This window comes from Malania oleifera, chromosome 12 (assembly GCF_029873635.1).
Source record: "Malania oleifera isolate guangnan ecotype guangnan chromosome 12, ASM2987363v1, whole genome shotgun sequence".
Taxonomy (NCBI): domain Eukaryota; kingdom Viridiplantae; phylum Streptophyta; class Magnoliopsida; order Santalales; family Ximeniaceae; genus Malania; species Malania oleifera.
The window spans coordinates 415,001-428,755 of record NC_080428.1 but is presented as its reverse complement, the minus strand read 5'-3'; positions in this window follow the sequence as shown (position 1 = coordinate 428,755).

The window sequence follows — 13,755 nt, the reverse complement described above, 5'->3', positions numbered from 1 at the left end:
ATTAATATTACCTTTTATTTATAGTGTATTATTATTATCATGTGTGAAATTATTATGTTACCATTATGATATTTAGAATATGTATTTATTGTTAATATGTGCGTATTAATATTACTTATTATTGTCATTATGGGATTACTACTATTAATATTAATATTATTATTATTATTATCATTAGCACCATTATTATTATTTTTACTATTGTTATTTATTATTATTATTATTATTGTTATTATTATGTTCATTATTATAATGATTATTATTATTTTATTTTATTATATATATATATATTATTAAATATTTTTTATTTTTATAATCCCTATGATTTTATTGCGGGGGTATGAGCCTTCGGGCATCACGTACCCTAAGCTCTGAGGGAATATATATATATGTATATATTTATTTATTTTATTTTTTTACATGTATTTATAAATTCATAAAAAGAAGTAATTTTAAGAATTATTAGATTAACTTAGGGATAATTTCAAATTAATTAGGTACCGTTCGCAAGAACGGGCGTGTAGGGGGTGCTCGTACCTTCCCCTCGCATAACCGAACTCCCGGCCCCAACTCTGGTAATGTAGACCGATTCTACCCCTAACGGGGTAGTAATCATGTGTTCTAACCGCACTAAAGGTTAGTGGCGACTCCGATATCCATGTTTTTCCATGAAAATATTAAATTGATTTTTGATTTCGCCGCCCAGGGCACACGCGCCCACGGGACGTCGCGACAGCTTGGCGGCTCCACTGGGAACATAGAGAGTCGAGCTATTAATTAATTAGAAATTATCCCAAGTCCAAAATTAATAAAACTTTTAATTACTCCTTATTTTGTGAATATTGTAATTTGTAAATAACTTTGATTAATTGAAAATATTTTACTTCCATAATTTGTAAATAACCAAAATTAATTAAAAATATTTTGTTTCCTAATTTTGTGAATATTAATTGTAGATATTTTGTTTCCAAATATTCTGAATAAAGCATATTAATTGTAAGATATTTTGAATAAGTATATTAATTATAGATATTTTGTATACTAATCGTAAATATTTTGTTTCCTTATTTCCAAATTTTTTGAATGAACATATTAATTGCATATATTGTGTTTCCTTATCTTTTGAATATATATATTAATTGTAGATATCTTGTTTCCATATTGTTTATAGCATGTGAATAAATGTGGGGATAGTGGGATTAGGTTAAATTTAAATTCACACAGTTTCACGCTCTATACCCGAGCTTTACCTGCTAAGATTAGATAGGGGTGTAATAGCGTTTGTCCCTTCGTAGCTTAAGCTTGATGGGACCCGCGAACCACCCCGCTCAATGCGAGTTTTGTCCGAACCCCTATGGGGGAGGATGAAATTTCAAATTGGGGACCTTTTTGTCAATAGGGATTAGAGCCTACCCACACGCACTTGTCCATAGTTTTCCCTTAACTAGGATAGAGCCATGAAAAACCTTGTATATACATACCTACCCTGGGTCGGGACAGGATCCACATCCTTCTCCATGTATAATATGTTGTATATATGTGAGAGACTTTGAATTATATCATGCATTTGACATCCATTTTAAACATACATACTACTTAGCCAGTATTTTGGAAAAGCCCAATAATGAGACCATGGCCCATCCTTTCAAAGAATGAAGAACTTGGCCTAAGCATTTTTAAAATATGGGTCGGCCCAACCCTTTTCAAATAATTCCAGCCCGATTCTTAAAAAACAAACCAAGGCCTGACCTTTTCCTAAGTAAAAATTCGGCCCAAGCCTGATTTTCAAAAAGGGTCAAACCCCGATTTCCAAAAACGGGCTTCAGCCCTATTACCCCAAGATCCGAGCCAATATTTTATAAGCAATCCAACCCCAAGTCCTTTTAAAACTAGGGCTTGATCCCATCATGAAATATATTAGAGCCCATATTTTAATATACTTGAGGCCCAAGTGCACACTAAAGTCCACAAGCCCGTATTGAACAAATCCAATGAGTTTACTAACCTGGGTCAACCCCAGCCTCAGATCATAATCTAACCCTTCATAGAACCTGAGGCACATGGACCATTAATTAGGAAAGGAATGGTTAAGGGAAGATTTGAATTGAAATCGTGGCCCATCCATGGTTATGTTAATCTTGAAATCTCTTATTAGTGGAATTTTTCTAGAATACTGGCAAAGTAGTCATTTAGGTTACATAGTATTCATGCACTTCATTGCATACATAGTCATGCAAGATAAGTTGCATGCACGCTCATATCTTTGTTTGTATATATAAGTGCATTAGTTGCATCCATGCATAAACACCCATTGCATAACCTAATCGTGCATTCCATGCTCAAATTCATTACTATGCATGCATAGTCATCTCCAATGAGTCTATAATCACATCCCAATTTTCAGCAAAATCGGTGTGCCAAGGTGGCAAAGTTAAAGATCCAGGATTCCAGTATTGAGTGGAGCAAGATAATCTCCCTATAGAGAAAGGTTAGGATCATGGGAACTCGTTGCGTGATCATAGTAGGAATGTAATAAATGTCATCAGGTTGGAAGATTGATTGGTTTTCAACTTCAAAAGTGAGCTTACATGATACCAAATGATGTGCTTGATCACCTAAGGGTGATGACAAGAGTAATGCATCCATGCTTTTCAGTTAAATCATTTTGAAATTGAATGAAATAAGAATGTCTTTCAGTCTCATCTCATTTCATCCTCCTTGAACCACTACCTTGTGCCAAATTTTGTCCATTTTTGCTTGTATTTTGTGTAAGTGACATAGGAAATAATTTTATCAGTACAAAGGACTTGGAGCCATAAGTTGATTTCAGGGGTCTATTCAATGGGGCAAAAAAAAAAAAAAAAGATGAAGAAAAAGCCTCCAAAATGAAGTTCAGTAAAGAAGGTCACTTCAAGGGGCTGTCAAGGAGCTTTGTGGGATGTGGATTTCAAAATGAAGAAGAGTCATAAGAGAAATATACAGAAATGACTTCTCAAGCTTTGTCCTACATTTATTTGATGAAATCAATGAAAAAGTCTCTTATCTTTGTTATCTAAGTTATGATTGGTGTCTTAAAGGTATGATGATTATATTCTAATCAAATGAGGGGTGGCTATCTTTGATTGACCAGTTTTCCCATAAAGTACCAAACAATGATTTACCATTTGTTAACCAAGTTGAGCCTGAATGTTAAACCAATCTTTTCTCAAAAGTCAGTTCATCAAAAATTCAACCAGGGTTTGGGTCTCCTAGTGTTTAACAAATCATTTGAGGCAATGATCACTACTAAAATGATGGCAGGCCATTGTTCTGCTACCCAAAAGAAAGTCAAAGAAGAAATCCCTTTCAAGCCCCTTTTTGAGCTTGAACAATTCAATTCTTAATCAACCCGTCAAAGGATCACACCCCACACTGGGGCAGTTTGAAAAAAAAAAAAATCAGTCTTAAATGGAATTCAGATGAAAATGAAGTTAAATTCCTTCATAAAAGAAAAAGCCAAAGTTGCGATGAAAGAAGAAGAAGAAGAAGATAAAAAAAGGGGAAGAGAAAGAAGAGGAAAAGGAAGAAGAAAGAAAAATAAGGGACATGCTACATATGTGATCTTTGACCAAATTACCCTTGATGAAATCAATGATTTTGAGCCTTATTTAACTCTTTTCTTCTTTAACCCATACCCCTAGCCTACATTACGGTCCAAATGAAAGTCCTAACCAGATTGGTATACGTTGTTGTCTCAAATGATTTGTCAGACTCAATGTTGAGTCTAAACTACGTAATGACTTGATCCTGCAAAGGTACGTAGGCAACTTGTTCAAATGACAAGTTCGATCAATACTTCGCGAATACTGCACCACTGGGGCAGAAATTTTTATTAAGGGATGGGATTTTTGAGCCTTAGTTTCCTTATTCTTGGTGAAACCTAAATCCTAAGCCTACGTTTCGTCCCATGTCTTAAAGTCCACCTTGAGATTGGAATATTGATCAAACTACCTAATGAGATACTAGTTATAATTCAAGACGGGGAGTTTGAGACAAACTTCAAATAAGCAAGAAAGAACCTCTAAGTGGTGATACGGTGGAGAAGTTATGATTATGAGGCTAAAAAAAAAAGAAAAAGAAAAAAAAAGAAAAAAGGTTTTGCCCATTGATATGATTCTCTAAGCTAGCAAAGTTACATTAGTGTCAAAGTACTGGTAAAATTTGTCTCCTATTTAACAAGCACGGAAAATCAAGCAAAGTCAAGCAAGTTTGTGCATTCCATCCATATTCCCATTGAGATTGAGTTATCTGATTGCATGCTTATTCATTTAAATTTCAAAGAGATTTTAAAACATTAAGGATGCAATCCAAAGAACATCCTTGTGGAGAAAATGTAAAACGGACATGATCAGCTACAAATGCATCTACTGGGGTAGGTATCATGCTGACATCTATGTCAGTTGGGAATTTGAAAATATGGCCAAGATCGGAATTGGATTTGTTATGAGCTTGTTGGTAAATTGGCACATCATCATGTATTATATCAAAAAAAAAAAAAAATCTCCTTGCCCTTCAAAGTTTTAAAGGAGGATGGATAATCAAAGGGTTTCGGAATTACCAGCAGTTTATATAAAGAAGATCCCTGTAGAGAAAGAGCAGTCTAACTGGGGCAAATGTCATGTCAAGTTTCAAAATCCGCTTATTCAAGCAGAATTAAGTTTCAGTGGGACCCATTCAAGCACCTTCTTACTAGATTGGAATATGAAAACAAGGCCAAGATCAGCTACAGATCCATTCAACTAAGGTATATTTTGTGATCGAATTTCATTTGAGCCAAGCCAATCACCTCCATGGCCGGATGAGTCAAGAAAATTGAAGCCAAAATCAGTAACAAATGATGGTAACTGGGGCAGATTTTGGTTTGAGTTTTGTCTGGACTAATTCCGATGCCTTCATATCAGAGTGCACAATGATAATATAGCCAAGATCAGTGGATAAAGATCGAAACTAGGGCAGTTTTTAAGTTCTATGGGAACGAATTCAGGAGCTTTCAGGATAGAATAAAAGTCGAAAACAGGGCCATAACCGGTGACATGTAAACACTGGGGCAGATTTTGAGCGCCTTTTGGAATTTGAAACATGACCAGAATCAACGGCAACGTGGAATTTGGAAGCACCCCTAAGATCAGAGATTGGGTTGTCGATTACAAGCACGATGGAAGGAGAATATATTCATGCATTACTATGCATTTCATGCATTACCATACATTATATGCATTGTATAAGAAAGGGCATCTCATGCAACATGCATACATCCTTGCATTCACGCATCATTATGCACACATAGCAACATATCACTACTTTCTAGCACCTTAGGTAGCAACATACATACATATAGCAATAGAGCACCATTCACTCATACTTTCTTGGTTGAATAAACTTTTGAATAATTCTTTTGCATCATTGACTGAGCCATTCTTATCTAGACATATTTTGAAACTGGGGCAGCTGGCCCCCATGCACAAATTGACATACTTTGAAACTGTAGCAGTTGACCCCAGGAAGCAATTAATGCATTGGTTGTTGAGTCTCAAAGAGGGTGATCTATGGATAGCCAAAGAAGCTCGGGTTTTTGTTCCCAATCGATAATCCCTGGTAGAATAATTCTAAACCCTACACTTGAGGACATTTTCCAGAAGAATCTTATGGTCTCGCACCCGATTGATCACCCTCACTAGAGTAACCATTTTCCAAAATACTGATCATCCAAAAGATCTCAGGACTTGGCACCTAATTGATCATCCTTAGTGAAGAATTTTTCAGGACTTAAAACCTATATGAGCTTATTCTTCAAAGAGTCTCAGGATCTTGCACTCGATTAATCATCCTCAGTGGAGCAAATTTTCAGGACTTAGAACCTTATGCTTGAGGACACTTTCCAGAAAATCTCAAGACTTCGTACCTGATTCATCCTCACCCATACAGGGTAACCATTTCCTTGGTCCTAATTGAGCCATCTACATTGAAATTAAGGCATCGGTCCTCATATCCAAAAATGGTGTTGTTCATGATCACACCGAGGTATTGGATCACCTCAAAGCTTTCTTGATTATCTCGTTCATGCGAGTAGTTTCAACTAAATTGTTTTGATCATCTTATCCACTCCTATTGACCCTTTGCGGTCCACTCTTATTGACCCATCGCGGTCCATTCCTATTGACCCATCATGGTCCCACTCTTATTGACCCATCACGGTCCACTCTTATTAACCCTTTTGCGGTCTCACTCATGTTGATCCTTCACTGGTTAGTTTTGAGAAGCCACACTTTGGTCACTTTTGATGCATTGGGCCCGGTCCAAAATCAGCGTCTTTTATCTTTGCAAGTTTGTTACTACAAATAACGTAGGAGAGTTCCTACTTTTACTTTGAAGCAACGAAACTTACAAAGAGGGGCAGCTGTAGACACCCCATTTTTACCCAGGCCCAATATTATTATTATTTTGCTATTATTATTATTATTACTATTATTATTAGTGTTTTTATTATCTTTATTTTATTATGTTATTATTATTATTATTTTTATTATTATTATTTTGATTCTATTATTATTTTTATTATTATTGTTATTAAATATTTTTAAAAATATTATTATTATCACTTTATTATCTTGCTATTGTTATTATTATTATATTACTATTATTATTATTTTATTATCTTTGTTATTTTATTTTAAAATTTCATTTATTATTATTTTATTACCATTTTACTATTATCATATTTACTATTATTATTATTATTTATTTTATTTTCATTATTATTATCATTATTATTGTATATATTGTTACCATAAAAGTATGAAGAGAATAAAAATGAAAAAGGAAAAGAAAAGAAGGATTTTTTAGGGTTGAAAATTTTATAAAAAGGTGGGCGCTGCACAAAAGAAACGGACAGCAAGGGGGGGGGGCAGCGCACAGCCAAGGCAGGGGAGAGACCAAACAAAAAAAAAAAAAAGAAACCTAGCCTCTCTCTCCATAGCAGCCCCTGCACACTCAGCCGCAGCTCTTCCTTCATCTTCCCAACCTCTGCACTGCACCAGCCACCATTCTAGAGACAACACAGAGAACAGACTCTGAGAGCTCTTCTCGTCTCTCCATCACACTCTGCACCACCGCCGCGATGCAGATCGCTTCCGGCCACCTCACACCTCAATCTTCCAACCATCTCCGGCGACCACCAGCCAGCCCGAGTACCAGCAGGACCAGCAAGTCCTCCAGCCTGCAGCAGAACCCCCAGCAGCCCACTCGTCAGTCACAGCAGAGCAGCAACGCCCGAGAACCACCGCACCATTCCAGCCTCCGGCGATAGCAGCAGCAGCATCCACCATCACTGGCGTTCTCCATCATCACTCTCTCCCCAGGACCTACAGCAGCTCTCCTCTGCAACATTCTCGGACACCACAGCACAGCGTCATCGTCACTGTCGCACACCCTCGTTCTCACACAGCCAGACCAGCAGTCACCCCGGCGGCCTCCTGCTTCCGCACAGCCAGACGGCACACCCGTCTCCGGCCCCCTCTGTAAGCCCTACTGCAGGCAAACACTGACACACACAATACACATATATATTTATATATTTATTAGTGTTAATATATATATATATATATATATATATATATATATATATATACATGTATATATTGGTTTTGGTTTGGGGTTTTAATACTTAAAGTTTAAACTTTTCATATATTTGCCTCTATATGTATATACTATATTGACCATATTAGCATTATTATTCGTATATTATTGATAGCAATATTATTATTATTTATATATTATGTTATTATGTTGTTTTGTATATCATTATTAATAATGTTGTTAGATTGTTCGTATATTACCATTAATAATATTATTGTATGATTTGTATAATATTTCTAATATTGTCATCACATCATAGGTGTATTGTTATTATTAGTATTATATGATTTATATATCATTATTAGTAATATTATTATATAGTTGGTTTATTAATATTAGCATTGTTATTATATTAATTATATTAGTATTAGTATTACGTAGTTTGTATATTATTATTAATTACATGATTGCGTTATTCTTATGTTACTGGTTTGTATATTACTATTAGTAAAATTACAGTATGGTTTGGATGTTATTATTATATTAATTATCATATTGATTTTATTAGTATTAATATTCTATTGTTTGTATATGGTTGGTATTATTATTATGTACATTGTTTTATTATTGTTATATGCTATTATTGTGTTTATTATGTAGATTGTTTCATTATTATGTTTAGGTTTATATAGCTGATTTGCATATTTTATATTTTGGTTACGGTTAGCATGTTGATATATCTAGTAATATTGTGTTTAGTATTTTAGTGTATTTATAATGTTAGTTTTAAGGTATGTTCAATATTATAATGGATATTACATATTATATATTTATTACTATCATATTTGTAGCATTTTAATGTACACAATATCATTTATCTTGGTAACCTTGGTATTTTGAAGTTATGTTATTATATTGTATAGTAGGGTATATTTAAAATTGCTGCCTTACTACTATATATTCTTAACATTGTATATCATGTTTTGATTTATTGTATTCTCATATTTTGATTTATTGTATCTTGATGTACTTTTAGGGTTGAAATTGCTTTCATATAAATTATGTACTTAGGGTTTTTGGTCATTATTGTACTCACTTTGTATTTAATATTTGTATAGTTAGGGTTGTGTATTAATTTTGGCAACAATCCTGTATTTATTATTTTCAGCAATACCTTGTTTCCATAATTTCGTTATTTCTTTACTTGTGCATAGGTTTCCATGTTTTAATTTGAAATTTGGTTTATCTCTTTTATCAATTATTTCCATATGTGTGTAAAGGTATTTATAGAATATTAGGAGTGTGTACCATTAGGAAGATTATTAATATTACCTTTTATTTATAGTGTATTATTATTATCATGTTTGAAATTATTATGTTACCATTATGATATTTAGAATATGTATTTATTGTTAATATGTGCGTATTAATATTACTTATTATTGTCATTATGGGATTACTACTATTAATATTAATATTATTATTATTATTATCATTAGTACCATTATTATTATTTTTACTATTGTTATTTATTATTATTATTATTATTATTATTATTATTGTTATTATTATGTTCATTATTATAATGATTATTACTATTTTATTTTATTATATATATATATTATTAAATATTTTTTATTTTTATAATCCCTATGATTTTATTGCGGGGGTATGAGCCTTCGGGCATCACGTACCCTAAGCTCTGAGGGAATATATATATGTATATATTTATTTATTTATTTATTTTTTACATGTATTTATAAATTCATAAAAAGGAGTAATTTAAAGAATTATTAGATTAACTTAGGGATAATTTCAAATTAATTAGGTACCGTTCGTAAGAACGGGCGCGTAGGGGGTGCTCGTACCTTCCCCTCGCGTAACCGAACTCCCGGCCCCAACTCTAGTAATGTAGACCGATTCTACCCCTAACGGGGTAGTAATCATGTGTTCTAACCGCACTAAAGGTTAGTGGCGACTCCGATATCCATGTTTTTCCATGAAAATATTAAATTGATTTTTGATTTCGCCGCCCGGGGCACACGAGCCCACGGGACGTCGCGACAAAAAGGACAATCAAATTTTATATGACTCATTCTTTTGCATTTAAAGTATGTAATATATTTATAAGAATCTTTTGATGGAGCATAAACTTTTGATTTTCTTACAAAATAGCCCATGTAAAGATGTTTTTGTTTGAAATTTTCCTTTCCATTAAAATCAATTCCTTCTTTATCTAGGGAATTTCTTTGTAGCCCAAGAAGTCTTTCAAAGTTACTGTGGCCCTCTGTGAATTTATGAATAATTTTAGAATTATCTTTCAAATTTCTTTCCAATTTCTCGATTTCTAAATATTTTTCTTTTATCACAGATGCATTGTGACAACCTACTTAATTTCCACATTTTTTTTTATATTACAAAATCACAAAACTCACCTCAGCAAATCATAATCCACCTGGACTTGTGGGTACCAAGGATACATCAGATCACATAATGGAAGCTTAAGCAGCGAGAAACATACAATCACAATATTATAAATACGAAAACATTCATCATATTACCATAAATACCAGAATCACTATATCCACTGTATTTCAATATATACATCCCAAAAACAAAATCTAGGGACATTTCCCACAAAATCTAACTATCCCTACTAAAACTTACCCTTCAAAAAAGGTAGACAAATAGCACTAGATCAGCAGGGCTTTTCCCGCTCTCCTATCTGGAGCTTCTAAAAAGTTTATAAAATTTTGGGATGAGACACCTCTCAGTAAGGGAAATAAGCTAATACTAGTGTGTGACAACATGAGTATTCAGTGTTATACATACACCATACAGAACATATTCAGTAACTGTTTTGTCAAATCTAGGAAAAATATATATATCATCAAAATATGGCAGAACATGCTGCATTTTCATAAACATACTTCATCTCATATAATAATAATACAAAAACATTCCTGGTAGGTTAGCTGACTGTTGTCATGTATTACCCCCACATGACAGGGTTGTGTGGCCTGAAGGCAGGACCTAACAATGGTTGGCTGACCACTGCCAAGTCAAAAGTACAGTCTGTAAGTCTGATGGGTCTGCTAGATCTGGTCTGTACACCAAGGGTGCTCACACACTTCTTATAAACCACATCGACCATCCAATCTCACACCACTCCATACAGCGGTGTTAACACAAATATCATGATCATGATGACCATGGACACATAGCAATGGTACCGTGCAAGTGCTAGTCTAGACCAAGCCAACCAAGTTCTGATAACATATAACATATACTGAAACTGTGATACATGAATATTTCATACCATTAATTATCAAATCTTTCATATCATTTTTCATATATACGTATATCATGAAAATCATCGGCCCGTACGCCGGTATTTCACATTTTACCATAGATCGGCCTGTACGCTGGCAAATCATATCATAGTGCAACCCGTACGCTGGCAAATCATTTCCATAGCTTGGCCCATATACCGGCAAATTATTTCTATAGCACAGGCCGTATGCTGGCAAATCATATTCATAGCTTGGCCCGTACACCAGCAAATCATACACATAACTCAGCCCATGCGCCGGTTTTCCATTATAAAAATCCATATCATAATCACATTTCCAGAAAACAATATTTCATAACAATTTCCACGCATGCCACACTAAACAAGTTTTTCATATATTCAGCATACCATCATTTTCAACAGTGTTTTCTCAAGTATAAATCATATATATAAATATATTTACTCTCCTGAAATCAAATGTTATATATACATACATTTCCTTAAAAGAACTAGCTTAGTTTATCCCCTTACCTGATTCTTGAAAAGTCCCTAAGAAAATTTATCCTACACCCGCAGGGTTCCCAACTCAACACCCTAGAAACAACATTCCCCAAAACTAAAGTTCAGTGTTTCTACGTGTATAACACTTCCTACAACAGTCAAATAACCAAATACTGAGTAGAAAGTCTTACCCTGGATTTGGGATGGTTTCCAACTCAGCCCCACTGACGATCTGCTCCAGCAGACTTGCAGAGAACTTCCCAGGAGCGTCGTGGTGGCTTCAGATCGTCAAATCGATGGAAATTCGACCCAAAATCTTAGTGAGAAGGAGGAGAAACCATATGGGGAGAGAGAGAGGGATTCGGCACAGGAAAATGACTGAAAATTCTTATTTAACCCTATTTATACTGCGGGATTCATCGATGGAGTCCTGTAGAAAGTTCGTCGATGAACTTCAACCCTCGTCGACGTATTTCAAGCTTCCAAAAATCCTATCCTGGTATCTTCTTATCGACGAATCCTAACCTCATCGGCGAGCTCCTATTATACCCGCATCAACGAGTCCCCTGTATTCGTCGATGAGGAGCTGAAAATTCCTTGGGATTATCCTTTCCAAAATGCAACGTCGTCGACGAATGCAGTCGATTGCCTCCTTTTATTTTTGGTTTCCATTTCCTTTTCTTTTATTATTTAAATACCATTATTCTTTGGGTCGTTACATGCATGGGACTCATTCAAGTTTTTCAAAAATCTTTGAGAGTTATTGTACTTTATATTGCAAATCAAAAATTTTCTTAGTTTTTTTCTTAGGAATTTTAAGAGTGTACAAATATCCTTGTTGCAAATCATTATAAGGAAGCATGCTATTTTATTTTCAGAATCACTCGAATAATAAGAAGATGTTGAGAAAGATGATTGTACCTCAAGATCATCATGTGCCATTAAACACAAATTGGCTACCAAATCATCACTGGACTCAGTATTTGAACTGCTTATGTTGTGCGTGACACAACCAGCTTTAGAGCCTTCTTCTTTTTCTTGGAGGCTTTCATTAGTTTCGGACACTCAGGCTTGATGTGTCCAACCTCTCTGCAATTGTAGCAAGTTAGCGGATCTTCCTTTTTTCCTCTTGCTGGACTCTCCTTTTTCCGATTTTGAGTTCTAGAATTTTTTATTAAACTTCTTATTCTTCTTCAAGAACTTTTCAAACTTCTTTGTTAGCAAAGTCATGTCATCTTCTGATTCTAAGTCACTTCCTTTACTAGCACTTCTAGACGATGCCTTAAGAGCTGCTTTATTTTGCCCATTTTTCCTCTCATTTATTGCTAGCTCATAAATGATGAGCAATCCGATTAGTTCATCTACTGACATCTCTTTCAGATTCCTTCCTTCGGTTATAGCAGTAGCTTTAGCTTCCCAGACTGGCGGTAGTCCCCTAAGGATTTTCGTGATCAACTCATAAGTAGGATAAGATTTACCAAGAGCATTTAATGAATTCATGATGTATGTGAATCTAGTGTTCATGGATTGAATAGAATTGTCAGTAGTCATTTTAAATGCCTCATATTCACTAGTAAGCATATCTATCCTACCATATTTTACTTCTTTAGTGCCTTCATATGTTACTTCTAATTTTTCTCATATCTCTTTAGCAGTTTTACGAATCATTACCCTATTAAACTCATTGATGTCTAGTGCACAGTATAGAAGGTTTATTACAGTAGCATTTATTTGAACAGATTTCCAATCATCATCAGTATACTCATCTTCTATCTTAGGTACATTTTACTTTATCAACTACTTTCATAGGAACATGATTTCCTTTAGAAACTATTCTTCACACTTTCCAATCAATATTTAAAAGATATATACTCATCCTTCGTTTCCAGTAGGTGTAATTTACACAACAAAAAATTGGGGTGAATTGGTTATTTTTAAAAATTAAGTCCTTTAAGTTCTAATTTTGAAAACTATCAATTACAATCTTGCAATCTACTTAATACTTAGCTTAATATTTCACAATTAATCATTTAATGTGTGTCTTCATCAAGTATACAATTTTACCCAATTACACACAAACTTATCAAATGCTCAACTCATACACAATAAACATATAATTTAAATGTAAGCAAAAATTAAAGGGAGTTAAGGGAAGAGAGAAGACAAACACTATTTTTACGAGGTTCGGCCTACCCTAGCCTATGTCCTCGCCTTGAGCAACCCACTCATGGATTCCACTAAACAATCCACTCCTTTAACTAGGACGGAGCTTCCCTTACAATCTACTGCATACAAGAGGCGTAACTTCCTCCTCAACCCCGATTCACAACCTAAACTGTGAATACAAT